Consider the following 15578-nt stretch of genomic DNA (forward strand, 5'->3'; position numbering starts at 1 on the left):
ATCTTAAGCATTACAAGTACACCTTCCTACATAGAAATGCAACTTGCTGAATATCACTTTTCCCCTTTCTTTTTAAGCTTTTTGTTTCATTTCTTGATTTTTTGCATTTGAAGATCAAATTTTCTGTTCAGCTCTTTGGTTTCATCATTCATTTTCCATCTTTTATCCTGAAAGTTTATGCTCAATTTTGATGGATATTTGATACTTGTTATCCAAGTTCCTTTACCCAAGCCCTCCTATCCTTTAATATAGAAGCTGCTAATTCCAGTGTAATCCTAATTGTGGCTTCTTGTAGTTTCATTGATCCTTTTTGACTACTTGTAGAATTTTTTCCCTTATCTGATAATTCTGGAATTTGCTTGCAATATCCCTTGAGTTTCTCATTTAGGGATCTCTTTAAGATAGTGATTAATGCATAAATGACTATTTTATGCTTTGTTTCTAACATATCAGAAGAATTTTACTTGATAGTTCCTTGAAAGATGCTTTCCTGGCTCTACATTGGATAATGTTAAGGTAATCCACAATTTTAAAATTATTTCTCCTGGTTTTGTTTTCCAGGTCAGTTGTTTTCCCAATGAAATATTTTACATTTTCTTTTATTTTTATTTGTTTGAATTTGTTTGAATGATTACTGATATATTAAAGAGTCATTAGCTTCCACTTGTACATTCCTAATTTTTAAGAAATTTTTTTACAGAACATTTTACAACCTTTTCCATAGGGCCAATCCTACCTTTGAAAGAGTTATTTTATTTCAACTGATTTTTATGCTTCCTTTTTCAGACTGTTAACTGATTTTTCATAATTTTCATGCAAATTTTTGTTCCATATTTCTTATTTGCTTTTTAAAATTCTGTTATGTGTCTTCCAAGTGGAAGAAATATCTAAGATAACTCACATTTCCCTTTAAAGTTTTACACGTAGGCATTTTGACAATGTTGTCCACTTTTGAATTTGTGTTTTGACCTTCCCTGTCACTTTCTATATAACAGGTTTCTGTTTTCACAGGGTATTTTTGCTCAATTTTAAAATTTGAGCTCTGCTCCTGATATAGAAAAGGCACTGTCCTAACTTTCTTGCACTGTGGTCAAGGGATATTTTCTCTAACTTTCTGTGCCACAGACTCTAGAGCTGACAGCTGGGCATCTGGAGTTGTTGGATTGCTCACTGTGTAGGAGTGGCATAGTCAAGTCATTCTTTTTTTGTATTTTGGGTTCCAGGGCTGGCAGTTTGTCTCTGAACAGGGGCTGGAGGTCTCCAGGCTGATCCATTTTTCACTGATCTTCTAAACCAAGGCCACAAAACTTGATTTTTTGATCTAAGCATGGTTAAGAGACTCCCACAGGACATTGCCTTCACTGGCCTGTGCTGCCCTTTTACCTAAACAAGATAGACCCTTTCAGGGGGTCCTTCTAATATATTTTGGGTTGGAAATTTATTTCACTCTGTCTTTTTTGCAGATTCTGTTGCTCCAGAATTCCTTTAGAAGATTGATTTAACATTGTTATCAAAGTCAACTTGGGAGAGTTCAGGCAACATCTTGGCTTCTCTTTGACATCTTGACTCTGTCCTGTGTCTTTTGCCAAATTTTATTTTCTATACTGTTTTCTGAAAAAAAAATATTTTTCTCTCATTCACCTCATTATTTATCTATTCTATTTTTTCATTTGTTGATTCATGATCCAAATACAATTTTGTTCTTCCTTAGTCTTGATAGTCTTGTTTTACTCATTAGTATTTTTTTCTGCACCATTCTCTTTAAAAAATTCTTTCATTTTCTTCATTATGTATGAGCCCTTTCCCTACATTATAAACTTTCATTCCTTGATTCATGACTTACATGAATTCTGTTCTTCTTTATTATCTGCATTTCCTATTAAATTTAAAAAGCTAAAGTCTAGAGAATATTATTGTCTTTCAGATGTTACCCTCTGGTCCCCCTTTTCTTTTTATGCTTCATCCTTAAAATAGGAATTCTTCCAGCTAATAGGTGATATCTCAACATATCTTTTCCTTTTGCTCCTTATTGTGCAGTTCATCAATACTAGTAATTACCCACTCCTTTGTTATTTTCTTTTTACCTTTTGCAATGAAACCTCCTCCCTCAGTCCATGCTTCCACTTATCCCAGTGACTTTGATTTGCTTTCTCTTGAGGTTGGATGAGTTCTCTCTATAAGCAACAAATTTATGAAGATTATGCTCATTAAAATGTTCCCAACTGTCTTAAGAGAATAACTGTTTTGCCATGGGAGCATTTATCAATTGTAGCCTATCTCATCACTGAAACAAGATTTCTGTATTTCTTTCTCCCTATTTCTCCCTTTGCTCATGCATCTCCCTAAGAAACAATAGGAGTTATTTTCTCTTCATTATTAAACTTCAAATTCAATAGAGCATAATCCATGCTCCCCTCTTTTTTATCCCTCCCCACTTCTCTTTTATATACCCTCTCGGTTTGTATTATAGATCCATTAAAAAAATATTTATTCACTTGTAGGTGGGGATAGCAAGATTGCATGACCTTTCAGACTTACTTCTTCACAGTGACTCCTATTTGCCTTATGTTTTCACTATTTTCACTTTGTGTATTTTTGAAAGAAATTTGTTTAATGGTCTTTTGGAGGACATTTTGCCGTTGTAAACTTGGTTGTTGTATTTGTTTATCTTTCTAGTATTTTGAAACTCTGGAATGTTTGAAAAGACAACAATTTGCTCAAGTATGGTTCTCTTTCTAGAAATATTTCTTTTTTTTCCTAGAAATATTTCTAATGCTTCTTTGTCACTGAAAGTTCAACTTCCTTCATTGCTGCTTAGATTGAAGTGTGCAGGATATATCATCTTGAATAGAACATATTCTTCCACTCCTTCTAGCAATTCCACTAAGCTGCAACAACTGTCCTATCCAAATTTCCTTTCCTTTCTATTTGAAGGCAATGTTCTTGGTCTCTTGGATAATTTGTTGTTTGTCAGTGGAATTGTTGGCCTAATCAGTATATATCTTAAAGATGTTAGTATACATTTATTTTTCCTTGAAGTAATCTTTGGATTTTTTTAATTGCCATTTTGTTTTGTGTGTTCACATAGTCTAGGAATTTTTATATTTAAATATTTATTTGTATTTTTACATTGTATTTAGGATTTTTTAAAATCATATTATTCTTTTGTTGTTTAGTCATTTTAGTCATGTCCAACTCTTTGTGACTCCATTTATGGTTTTCTTGGAAAAGATACTCTTTGGTTTATCTTCTCCTTCATTTTAAGATGAGAAAGTTGAGGCAAATCAGATTATGTGAACTGCCAAACATCACAAAACCAGTAAGTGGTGTCAAAACAAATTTGAACCCAGGTCTTTCTGACTCCAGGTCTGTTGCTCTATCCAATATATATAACCTAACTGCTCCAGATTCTTCTAAGAGACAAATAATCCTTACTTGGTCTTGATGTATTTCTGTCTTCAAGAAGAATATTCTTTCTTCCATGAAGAGAATCTTTTCTCTTAACATCACTTCTTTTTGTTTGTCTTCATTATTATCCTTCAATTCTCTTTATTTATATTCCCAATCCACCTGATGACTCAAAGTTGTGAAATTGCAATTCAGTTTTTTTTTATTCTGTCAATTATTTTGTTTGAACACATCATGGATTCTACTTTCCTGATTCTAATTTCTCTTGACCCATTCCAAATTATCTTGCTATAGTTTCATGTTTTTGAGAATGCACAGGTTCCTATGTCTCAACAGGTATTTATATTTTATTTCATCTAGTTTCCAAAGATGCTTGAACTATTTTAGTTCATCTGGAGATAGTAATTCCTTCTATTATTGCAGCCTTTTTTGTTGTTTCATATCTTATACTCAAGGTCTTTAAATGAATTTTATTTTCTTCTAAGATCTTTTGGTAATTCCAGTCTATCCATCCCCCACTACCATTCCATTATTCTTAGTTTTTGACACCTTAACTTTTGCCTTATAGCTTGACTTTAAAGTCATCTTGCCTTTATACTACATTATATTATTCATATTTCATTAGTCTCAATCCCTACCCAAAATAACTTCAGGGTAAACTGAACTGACTCCAGTTAATTTTCTTTTGTAAGTCAAATACATACACACAGATTTGTTCAAGTTCCCTTTTTTCCTCAGACCTCTGATTGAGCAAGTTAAATTATTATACAATTGTTTCAACCAAGTAAAGTTTTGATTTTAGGTTTTCCAAAGACCTTGAGGAAGGCAGTGAAAGACTTGAATTCTCCTGTAATTAGTACATGGAACAATTTCAGAATTGTTGGCAAGGTCCTGGGTTTCATGGCTATTCTGAAATCATATGTATCCTAAGTTTCCTAAGACATTGCTAATTTTCTGTACTGGGGATGAGTATAATTGACATCTCTCTAAGATTGAACTGTTAAAGACCCTAGCAGGAATGGGGTCCACTCCCTGACCTTCTATGGGGAAAAATGGAGAGTCTTCTCTGTAGGTTTATTTATTTATTTGTTTGTTTGTTTGTTTATTATAATTTTTGTTTGCGTTGTTTTACAAGTGATATTTGTGTGCATTTCCTCCACCTGGGCCAGTAGTTAATTACCTTGTTTATATACTGCCAACACTGGGAAAACTTTCTTTGAGAATACTGGTACTAGGAAAGCATTCTATAAAGCAAATAAAATAATTCTATCCTGTGGAAGTTAAAAGACATTCATTAAATAATTATTGAGTTTCACATAGAAAATCTTAAGAAAGTTATAATTTGCAGACATTTTTTTCTCACATTGAGATTTCATTGTGTACTGATCTGATTTTTCTCCCATTGGCACAGTCCTTTTTGGTTAGGGTGCCCATACCCTCTCTGGACCTTAGTTTCCTCATTAGATTGGGTAAGTATATATTCTTGTGATTAAAACAACAACATGTCAAAGTGAAGTCAGGGAATATATATTAGATTTTTGTATTTATGAATTCCTTTGACCTTTACCTTATCTCATTCTTTTTAATTCCTTTGTATGGGCACTGGATTATATTTATCTGAATAAATTTTTGTATATTATTTTTATTTCTTTTATTCATGTTTCTCTCTCACACTCTGTCACTGTCTCTCTGTCTCTGTCTCTATCTATTTACCTATCCATCTGCCTATCTATCTATCTATCTATCTATCTATCTATCTATCTCTAACTTTATCTCTTTTTTTACATTTGTCTCATCCCCCTTCCTCTAAAATTTAATAATCTATAATTCTATGAAGAATAGTAGAATGTAGAAAAGCAAAAGCTTCCCAAGTCTCCTAGTATTAAGACATTATAGAGTGGGAGGTGGGTGGGAAGATTCCTCATTTGAGTTGAGGAAAATCTTCCTTCTTCAAGGTGATAGACTAAAGCAATACCCCTAAACCAATTTTTCCTAGTTTCTTTATTTTACTGAGTTGGCTTGATTATTTATGGGATATTGTGGAAGGACTGGAACAAGAAATATTAAGAATGAGAAGGCATGATGGTATTTCAATCTCTGGTATTTGCCACTGGCCCCACAACTAGACCATGAGACTTCACCATATCTTTCAATCTGCCCTGAAACTGAACGGTTCTTTTAATATTTTATTTTATTTTCTCAATATCTACTATTTATTTATTTTTAAGAAAGATTTTATTTATTTTGAGTTTTATAATTTTCCCCCATTCTTGCTTCCCTTTCCCCATCCCCCACAGAAGGCATTCTTTACATTAGTTCCATGTTATACATTGATCTCAGTTGAATATGATGACAGAGAAATCATATCATAAAGGAATAAAAATAAAGCAGGAGATACTAAAATTACATAATAATATAACTTTTTTTCTAATTTGACAGTAATAACATTTGGTCTTTGTTTAAAGTCTATAATTCTTTCTTTGGATACAGATGGTATTCTCCATTGTGGATAGCCCAAAATTGTCCCTGGTTGTTGCACTGAAAGGATGAGCAAGTCCATCAAGGTTTATCATCACCCCCATGTTACTGTTAGGGTGTACAGTGTTTTTCTAGTTCTGATAATCTTGCTCAGCATCAGTTCATGCAAATATTGCTAGGCTTCCTGGAATTCCCATACCTCCTGGTTTCTAAAAGAACAATAGTGTTCCATGACATACATATACCAAAGTTTGTTAAGCCATTCCCCAATTGAAGGACATCCATTTAATCTCCAATTTTTTTCCACCAAAAACAGGGCTGTTATAAATATTTTTGTACAAATGATGCTTTTGCCCTTTTTCATAATTTCTTAAGGGTAGAGATGCAGTAGTGGTATTGCTGGGTCAAAGGCTATGCACATTTTTGTTGCCCTTTGGGCATAATCCCAAATTGCTCTCCAGAAAGGGTGGATGAGTTCACAGTTCCACCAACAATACATTAGTGACCCAGATTTCCTGCATCCCTTCCAACATTAATCATTGTCCTATCTGGTCATATTGGCCAGTTTGAAAGGTGTGAGGTGGTATCTCAGAGATGCTTCAATTTCCATTTTTCTGATAAGTAATGATTTGGAGCAATTTTTATAGGACTATGGATTGCTTTGATTTCCTCAGCTGTAAATTGCCTTTGCATATCCTCTGACCATTTGTCAATGGGGAATGACTTGTTTTTTGGAAAATTTGACTCACTTCTCTCAATATTTTAGAAATGAGTCCTTTGTCAGAAATACCAGTTGCAAAAATTGTTTCCCAATTTACTACATTTCTTTTGATCTTGGTTACAGTGGTTTTGTTTGTGCAAAAAACTTTTTAATTTAATGTAGTCAAAATTATCATCTGTTTTGAATGTTGTTCTCTATTTCTTCCTTGACCATAAACTGTTTTCCTTTTCATAGATCTGACAGGTAAACTACTCCTTGATCTTCCTGTTTGCTTATAATATTGTCTTTATGTCTAAATCCTGTATCCATTCGGATCTTATCTTGGTATAGGGTGTGATGTATAGGTCTAATCTAAGTTTCTTTAATACTGTCTTCCAATGTCCCCAACAGTTTTTATAGAAGAGAGAGTTTTACCCCAATAGCCGGACTCTTTGGGTTTATCAAACAGGAGATTACTATAATCATTTCCTATTATTGCACCTAGTTTATTCCACTGATCCACGACTCTATTTCCTAGCCAGTACCAGATAGTTTTGAGGACTGAAGCAGTATAATAAAATTTTAGATCTGGTTAGGCTAAGTCACCTTCTTTTATACTTTTTTTTCATTGAATCCCTGGAAATTCTTGATTTTTTATTTCTCCATATGAATTTACTTACAACTTTTTTCTAACTCATTAAAGTAATTTTTTGGAATTTTGATTGGTAGAGCACTAAACATCTTCCTAGGATCATTTGTTGGGGGTGGGGTGGGGATTGTGGGGACTGGCTCTCAGAGGTTTGCTTTTGAAGATCCTAGAGGCTTTGTTCATTTGTCTCAGTAATTTCAAGGGCCAGCCAGTAGGGTGCACTGGTTGCTTTCTCTGGAGTGTTTGATGTCCTCAGGAGCAGGGTCTGAGTTGATGTTGAACACTGGGCTGGGCCCTGGGTGAGTAGTTAATCTCTTTCTGTTGAGTGAACTCTACTGCCTTGAGTGCATGGGTGGGGTGGGGGGGCTATTGTTTGTTCTGGGCAAAGGGCTCTGCTGAAAGTATGGAGCTCAGATCCCTGGCCCAACTGGTTATTCTCCCGGCATGCTCCGAGAATCTCTGCTGGAACTCACCCTCTCTCCCAACAAAGACTCCACAGCTAAAGTTGGATCTCAAACCTACCAATCACTGAAGTCTCTATGGCTGTGGCTAACTCTCTGTCTTCCCCTCGCTACTGTCCCTGCACTAAACCTCCTCTTTAATCTTCCATTTCACTCATGGTCCCCTGAGACAGGCCTTCCTTGTAGGTGTTCTCCTAGCTTCTCTTTCTGAGTTTTGTTGATCGAATTTCTTTTAAGAGGTTTCTCATGTTATTTCTGAGCAGAAAGAGAGAGCACCTATCACAGTGCCTGGCTTCTCTCAGCCATCTTGTCCTGGAAACTACCATTTTTTTAATTTATATTTTTTATTAATTTACACATTATAAACTAGTCTTGTTGTAAGAGTAAACATGCCTTCCCCCAAAAAATAACAAAAAAAACATGAAAAATAAAATGAAAGAAAAGGAAAAAAATGAGCTTATGTGAGTTCAGATACCATCAGCTCTGTCTCTGGGGTAAAACACATTCTTTATTATAAATACAGAGAAGTTACTTCCATTTTTTCTTGAAATTGCTATTATTGAATGTAATTCCCTCCATCCACTCCTTCCTACTCCCATTTATTCTGTTTTCTTTCTCCTTTCACTCTGTCCCTCTTCAAAAGTGTGCATGAATCAACCAAGTGGCACAGTAGACAGAGCATCAGTACTGGAGCCAGGAAACCCTGAGCCTACATTCTACCCCAGACACCCAGCAAATAATCAGGTTTGGTGTCCTGGGTAGGCCACTCAATCTCACCACCTTTCAAAAAAATGTGTTGTATCTGACCACCCTTTCCCATGGTATACCCTCTCCTCTTTCATGTACAATTCCCCCTCCTTCCCCCTGTCCCTTTTCTCAAATCCCTTTCCTCTCCTTTTTCCTCTAGTATAAATGATTTCTATACCCTATTAAGTGTGCATATTGTTTCCTCTTCGAGTCATTTCCAATGAGAAGGAAGGTTTACTCATTGATATAATTAATATAATATAATAAAATATAATATGATATGATACAATATAATATGATATAATATAATATATAATATAATATTCCTGGGGAGTCATTGTTTTGGATATCTTTCAGGAGGATATTGATGGATTCTCTCAATTTCTATTTTACCCTCTGCTTCTAGGATATCAGGACAATTTTCCCATAGAAATTCTTTAAAATTGAAGTCAGGGCTCTTTTCCTGATCATGACTTTCAAGGTAGCTCTATAATTTTTAAATTGTGTCTCCTGGATTTGTTCTCCAGGTCAGTTGTTTTTCCAATGAAATAGTTCATGTTTTCTTTAGTTTTTCATTCTTTTTTTTGATTTCTCAGAAAGTCATCAGCTTCACTTAGTTTCATTTTACATATGAAGGAGTTCTTTTCTTCAGAAAGCTTTCTTATCTCCTTTTCTATCTGGCCAATTCTGCTTTTTAAGATATTATTCTCTGCATTAACTTTTTTTTTTTTTTCCATTTGACTTGAACTGGTTTTTAACATGTTTTCTTTGTTGTTTTTTGTATCTCCTTGACCAAACTGCTGACCTGGTTTTCATGTTTTTTTCTGCATCAATCTCATTTCTCTTCCCAATTTTTCCACTATCTCCTTACTTGATTTTCAGAATCTTTTTTTGAGCTCAACCATAGTCTGAGGATAATTCCTATTTTTCTTAGAGACTTTGGGTACAGAAATTTTGACTTTGCTTCTTCTAAGTGTGTTTTGATCCTCTATGGTACCAAAGTAATTGCTTATGGTCAGATGCTTTTTTTTTCTGTTTACTCATTTCCCCAGAATATGCCCCTATTTTTGAAGTGCTTCCCAAGCTTTTGAGTCTTATTGGGACACCCCCACAAGGACCTCAGTTCCTTTGAGGTCTTATGAGAGACTCTGACTGCTCTTCTGCCTGTGCTTTGGTCTGTGGATGACCACAAGCACATCCCTCTGCCCTGGAGCTATGTGGACCGTCCACGCTGTATGACAATGGGGCACCACATACTGTGACCCTAGGTTTGAATATGGACAAAGAACAAGGGTCCTGCCCCAGGGATAGCAGAGAGACCCCAACAATCTTCCCATACCCCCTTACCTCCTGTGGACTGAGTGCTTTGGAAGCAGCTGCTGGGTTACTCCCTGCTGGGTGGTTTCCTGCTGGATGGTTCTGTCAGCCTGCTTCTGTTCCCCAGTATCTGGGTTGCACCTAGGACCATGGCTGTGCTGAGGACCATGCTGACCTGGGCTCCATGATCACTCTGGCAGAGGTTTCTCCACTGAACTTCTAAGTTGTACTTGGTTTTCCCTAAATTTGGTAGTCTGGAAAATGTTTCTGCTGCCCTAAGTCAGTGCCTTCATGGATCCAGAGACCTAGGCACCCAGTGGGATATTACCTGAAGACTGGAATTCCTTAGCTCACATGGTGATCCTGGCTGCACTGCCTTACCGTAATCTTCTTTCAGGTTGCCTTGGGCTTGGAGAATTGACTCACTGGGTCATTATGAGGGTTCTGTCTCTCAAAAATTTAATTGGAGTCATAATTTAAAGGTTTTGTAATATTTTGGAAGAAAATCTCCTGGGAAAACCTATCCTCATGACATCATCTTGGCTCCCACTCTCTTCCTAGTTTCTTTAGCTTCAAAAGAATGACTGAAATGTGGAAAAATCAAGTCCTCTGTATCTCTTTCATTTTCACCTGGTTCAAAATCTTTTTGGTGATTCTATGGATTTCTTCTTATCTGAGTATATCAATCTTCTGTTTTCCCTCTTTCCTAATGGTTTACTCCTGAGGAGCAATTGTAGTTAATGACATTAACAATCCCTCTTTCCCACTTGTGTAATCTCTATTCTCAACAGAGATAGAGTAGGATCTGCCTCCCCATCTCCAAACTTTGGGGAAATGAGACTTGTGATCATGATTGGATTAAGACCTTCATCATTTATATGTTTTTTTCTTGCCTGCCCTTAACAACATGAAACAAAAAAAAAAAGTTAGTGCTTTTTGAATGCAGTACTAAACCTGGAGATAAAAATAGTGAACTAAGGAGTGGCTAGGTGATGTAGTGGATAAAGCACTGGCCTTGGATTCAGAAGTTCAAATCTGGTCTCAGACACTTAATAATTACCTAGCTGTGTGGCCTTGGGCAAGCCACTTAACCCCATTTGATTGCAAAAAACCTAAAAAAATATAGTGAACTAGTCCACTATTTTTGCCAAGAATATGGCAAATAGAGTCAAAAAGAATCAGATATGACTGCACCACAAAAATTAAAAAATGCTGGCTTTCTATAATTAATTCATTAGAGATCTTAATTTCCTAGATTAGACTGTGAAGGAAGCTGAAAATTCTTTCAATTCTAACATATGATTACTGTTTTGAAATTATTTGAAAGGTCAAGAGGAATTAATATAATGTATAGGCCTCCATCTTTTGGGCAATGCTCACAAGTAGATTTTATCTATCATTCCACATCTTAAATCATTCAGCTGAATAGGAAGAATATTATAGAGAAGTCAAAATCCTGATCTGTTACTTTGTTGATTGCAGAATAACATCTTACTCAGTAAAATAAATAGAGAATTAAATTTTTTTCTGTAATTATATTCCTTCCTTGAATATTCTGAGAAGATATAGTCTTGCAATCATGTTGAAATTTCTTCAAAGTCACTCTATCAAAATCAATTGAGAAATAAAATAAAGAAACACATTCCTGACAAAAGCACTCAGAAGATTCATAGAAAATATTGTAAGGAAGACGTTTTGCATAAATCAAATGTGTAATATTATTGCTGTTAATAGTATATCTTGTGAAAAGTTTAGATGGAACTAAAGAGGATTGAATATATATTTGGAGGTATTGTACTGAGAGGATAGGGTATAAATTGATCATGTTGTTGCTCATGATGGTTATATTTCTATTGGGAAAGAGGGAGATATGAAAAGAAGGATTATACTAGCAGAATGTTAGGTATAAGAGGATAAATAACATCAGGTGAAGAGACACAAAGATTTAATATAAGAAAAAGAAAGATGGGAGAGTGAGGAAATGGAGTAAATCCTACTCTCAACAGTTTTGACAAAAGAAGGAGTTACATAGATTCCCAATCAAGCTTAAAAATCTACACTACCCTTCAGGGAGGTGGAGGGAGAAATGGAAAAGAAAGGAATGATAAAAGGGAAGGTAAAAGTAAAAGTGAAAAAAAAGAAAACTTAAAGGGGGAAGGGAGCAAAACATTAATGAGGAGGGATAAGGGGAAAGGAAAGAGAAAAGTGTGAAGGGGAAAGATAGCTTGGAGGGATATATAAAGTTAGTCATTTTAACTCTAAATGTGATGGGATGAACTATCCCATAAATCAGAGGAGGATAACAGAATGGATTAAAATCCAAAATCTTAAGTCCTGACAGCTAGATAACAAGTCAGCATGGAGGGATCCAACCTTGAAGAAAGTCTGAAACCTTGGGAACACTGAGGCAAAAGATAGGACTGGGTTGGAAACAAACCACTGCATAGGCAAAACCTGGAAACAAAGAAAGAAGCAAACCTCTACAAAGGCAAGGCCTGGGATGCTCAAGCAACTTCTTGGTCAACAACAAGCCGGGAATCAAACCACAACCCCAACAAAAAAAAGCTTGGGCCTATACTCCCTATACTCCAGGATTAGAGCTCAGATATTTCTAGATTAGCAAAAAAAAAAAAGCAAAAAACAGCACTAATCATAGAAAGCTACTATGTAGATGGAGATGATAAACATGCCACCTCAGAAGATCAAAGCAATGAAAAATTACCTACATGTGAAGTCTCAAAGGAGTATATGATTTGAACTCAAATTCAAAACCTCACAGAAGAATTTAAAAAAGAATTTAAAAACCAACAAAGAGAAAAAGAAGAAAAATGGAAAATAAGAAATGGCAGCCAGGCATGAAAATTATGAAAAATTGACTAAAGCAATCAACACCTTTAAAATGTAAACATAAGGGCAACTAGGTGGCACAGTGGATACAGCACTGGCCCTGGAGTCAGGAGTACCTGACTTCAAATCCCACCTCAGAACTTTAATAATTACCTAGCTGGGTGGCCTTGGGCAAGCCAAGTAACCCTATTTGCCTTGCAAAAAAAATGTATAAGTAGTAAGTAGTCTACAGGAAAAAGAATGCAATTCATTAAAAATAAAAATAAACAATTGGAAAAGGAATGTAATTTATCTAAAACTCAAATAGACCAAAAGGAAAGGAAATGCAAAAATTAAAATTAACAAACTTGAAAAAGAAATACAAAAGCTAACTGAAGAAAATGAAATCCTAAAATTTAGAATTGGACAAATAGAATCCAATGAATCTATAAGAAAGCAAGATTCCATCAAACAAAGTAAAAAAGAGTTGGAAAAAATTGAAGAAACTCTAAAAATACCTTTTAGGAAAAACAAATGATGTGGAAAATAGAGCAAGGAGAGAAAATTTATGAATTATTGGTCTACCAGATAACCTAGATCAAAAAAGGTGCCTGGAAAATATATTTTGGGAGATTACCAGGGAAAGTTTTCCAAATCTGTTACATCAAAAGACAAAATAGTCATTGAAAGAATACACAGGATCCCTCCAGAAAGAGACCCCGGGATACAAACTCCAAGGACTATCAGAGAGAAAAATTCCAGAATATTCAAATAAAAGAGAAAGTGCTGCAAGCAGCAAAAAAGAAACAATTTAATTACAAAGGAATAAAATCAGAATTACAAAGGACTTATCAGTTTTAACATTGAAGGACCTGGAATATCACATTTCAAATACCAAAGAATCTTGAATTACAAACAAGAATTTACCACTCTGCAAAATTCAGCATATTCAGTCAGGAGAAAAGTTGGGTGGTTACTCTAAACATATATATTTCACAGCTCCTTTGTCCAACTTAATTCTTTCTTGCTCATAGACTTCAACACTTTCTCTGATAAGAGTATCCTATGCTGAGCAGTCCTGTGCCAGTGTGTCCTATATTCTAAAATCAATTGTAAAGTTCTTAGGAGAGATCTTCAGAGTATCTCAGTACTTATAGTTCTTAAAAATGTTATATTTAAGAAATGGCTTTACTTTACAAGATCCTTAGAAGTTTGTAGTAACATGGGTTAAAGAGGGACAATTTATTTAAAAGGGTTGATTAGGAAGTGTTTAGAAAGTGAGCTTATCTTAATTCATGCTTTAGTTAATAAGGGTTTAAGTACCATGGTTTGGAAGATAAGGGGGAGGGGAGAGGGGTTAGTGTGGAAAAGAGTATACTTGGGGAAGGGTACAAATGATTCCTGAAATGGTTTGAATTTAGACTATTTTGGTTCATTAGGATTGTGGTTCCTTGGTGGATACTTGAAAATAGGATAAGATATTAACTGATTTTTTTTTGTTATGTTTTTGCAAGACAATGAGTTTAAGTGACCTGCCCAAAGTCACACAGCTAGGTAATTAAATGTTCAAAAGCTGTATTTCAATTCAGGTCCTCCTGACTCTAGGGTCAGTGCTCTATACATTGAGCCACTCAGCTGCCCCATATTAAGTGATCATAATTTAGTGTGAGTCATGACTCTTGAGAAGTATAATAATAATAAGAAGAAGAATATTTGTCCTTTATTCTTGAAGATGATCATGACATCAAGAAGGTGATACCATGATAAGCCCATGAATTGGATTTTTGTTCAACACTGGTGTTGAATTCTATTTTAATGAGTGCTAGGCTAAGTCTCAAGGCTCACTTTCTTCTCCAGAGTGCTCGAGGTCCAGTGGCCAAATATGAATCAGGACAACTGGATATTGCCTCTCATCCAGGGCTTGAGAAGTATATTTCTAATGAGAAAGAAGAGGGGAGGATACTTAGTGACTACGAGACAATGCTGCTATCAATCAACTTTTGATTGATGGTACTTTGATTGATGGTTCTTCTATCAGGTCAAATAAACAGAGTACAATTTGACAAAAAGGGAAGTACAAGACAGGGTTAAAAACAAAAAAAAAAGTAAAAGGAAGGATAAGGCTAGGCATTCATGTATAAATAACAACAGGTGAAAAAGCACAGAGGCCTCTTATAGAAAAGGAAAAGAAGGGAGGGTGTGAGCACTGAGTAAATCCTATTCAACCAATTTGGCCCTGAAAGGCAATAATATATACTCCTAATTGGGTTTAAAAATCTATCCTACTCTACAGGGAAGTGTGTGTTTGTGTGTGTGTGGGGGGGGGGGGGTGGATGTCCAAGGGAAAGAAAAGGGAATAAGGGACTGACAAAAGGGAAAGTGAAGGTATGAGTAAAATAAACTGAAAGGTAAAATTTAAAAGAAAAGTTAAAGGGGAAATGGAACAAGACACTGGTGAGGTTGAATAAGAGGAAAGGAAAGAGAAAAGTATAAATAGGAATAGATCGGATGGAGGGAAATGTAGAAATAATAATCTTAACTGTAAATGTGAATCAGATACAAAATGGAAGTAGATAACAGAATAGATTAATAACCAGAATCCTACAATATGTTGTTTACAAGAAACACATTTGAAGCAGAGAGATACACAGAGAGTAAAGGCAAGAACCTGAAGCAAAATATATTATGCTTTAGCAGAAGTAAAAAGTCCGGGATAGCAATTTTCATCTTAGACAAAGCAAAAGCAAAATATCTCATTGAAAGGGATAAGGATGGAAATTACATCTTAATAAAAAGCACCATTGACAATGAAGTTATATCATCATTAAACATACATGCAACTAATGGTATAACATTCGATTTTGTAGAGGTGAGACCGTATAAATTATGAGACATAGAGAGCAAAATTATAACATTGGGGTCCCTCAACCTCCCTCTCTCAGAACTAGATAAATTGAAGCACAAAATTAACAAGAAGGAATTTGAGAAGGTT

This window comes from Macrotis lagotis, chromosome 1, assembly GCF_037893015.1.
Source record: "Macrotis lagotis isolate mMagLag1 chromosome 1, bilby.v1.9.chrom.fasta, whole genome shotgun sequence".
Taxonomy (NCBI): domain Eukaryota; kingdom Metazoa; phylum Chordata; class Mammalia; order Peramelemorphia; family Peramelidae; genus Macrotis; species Macrotis lagotis.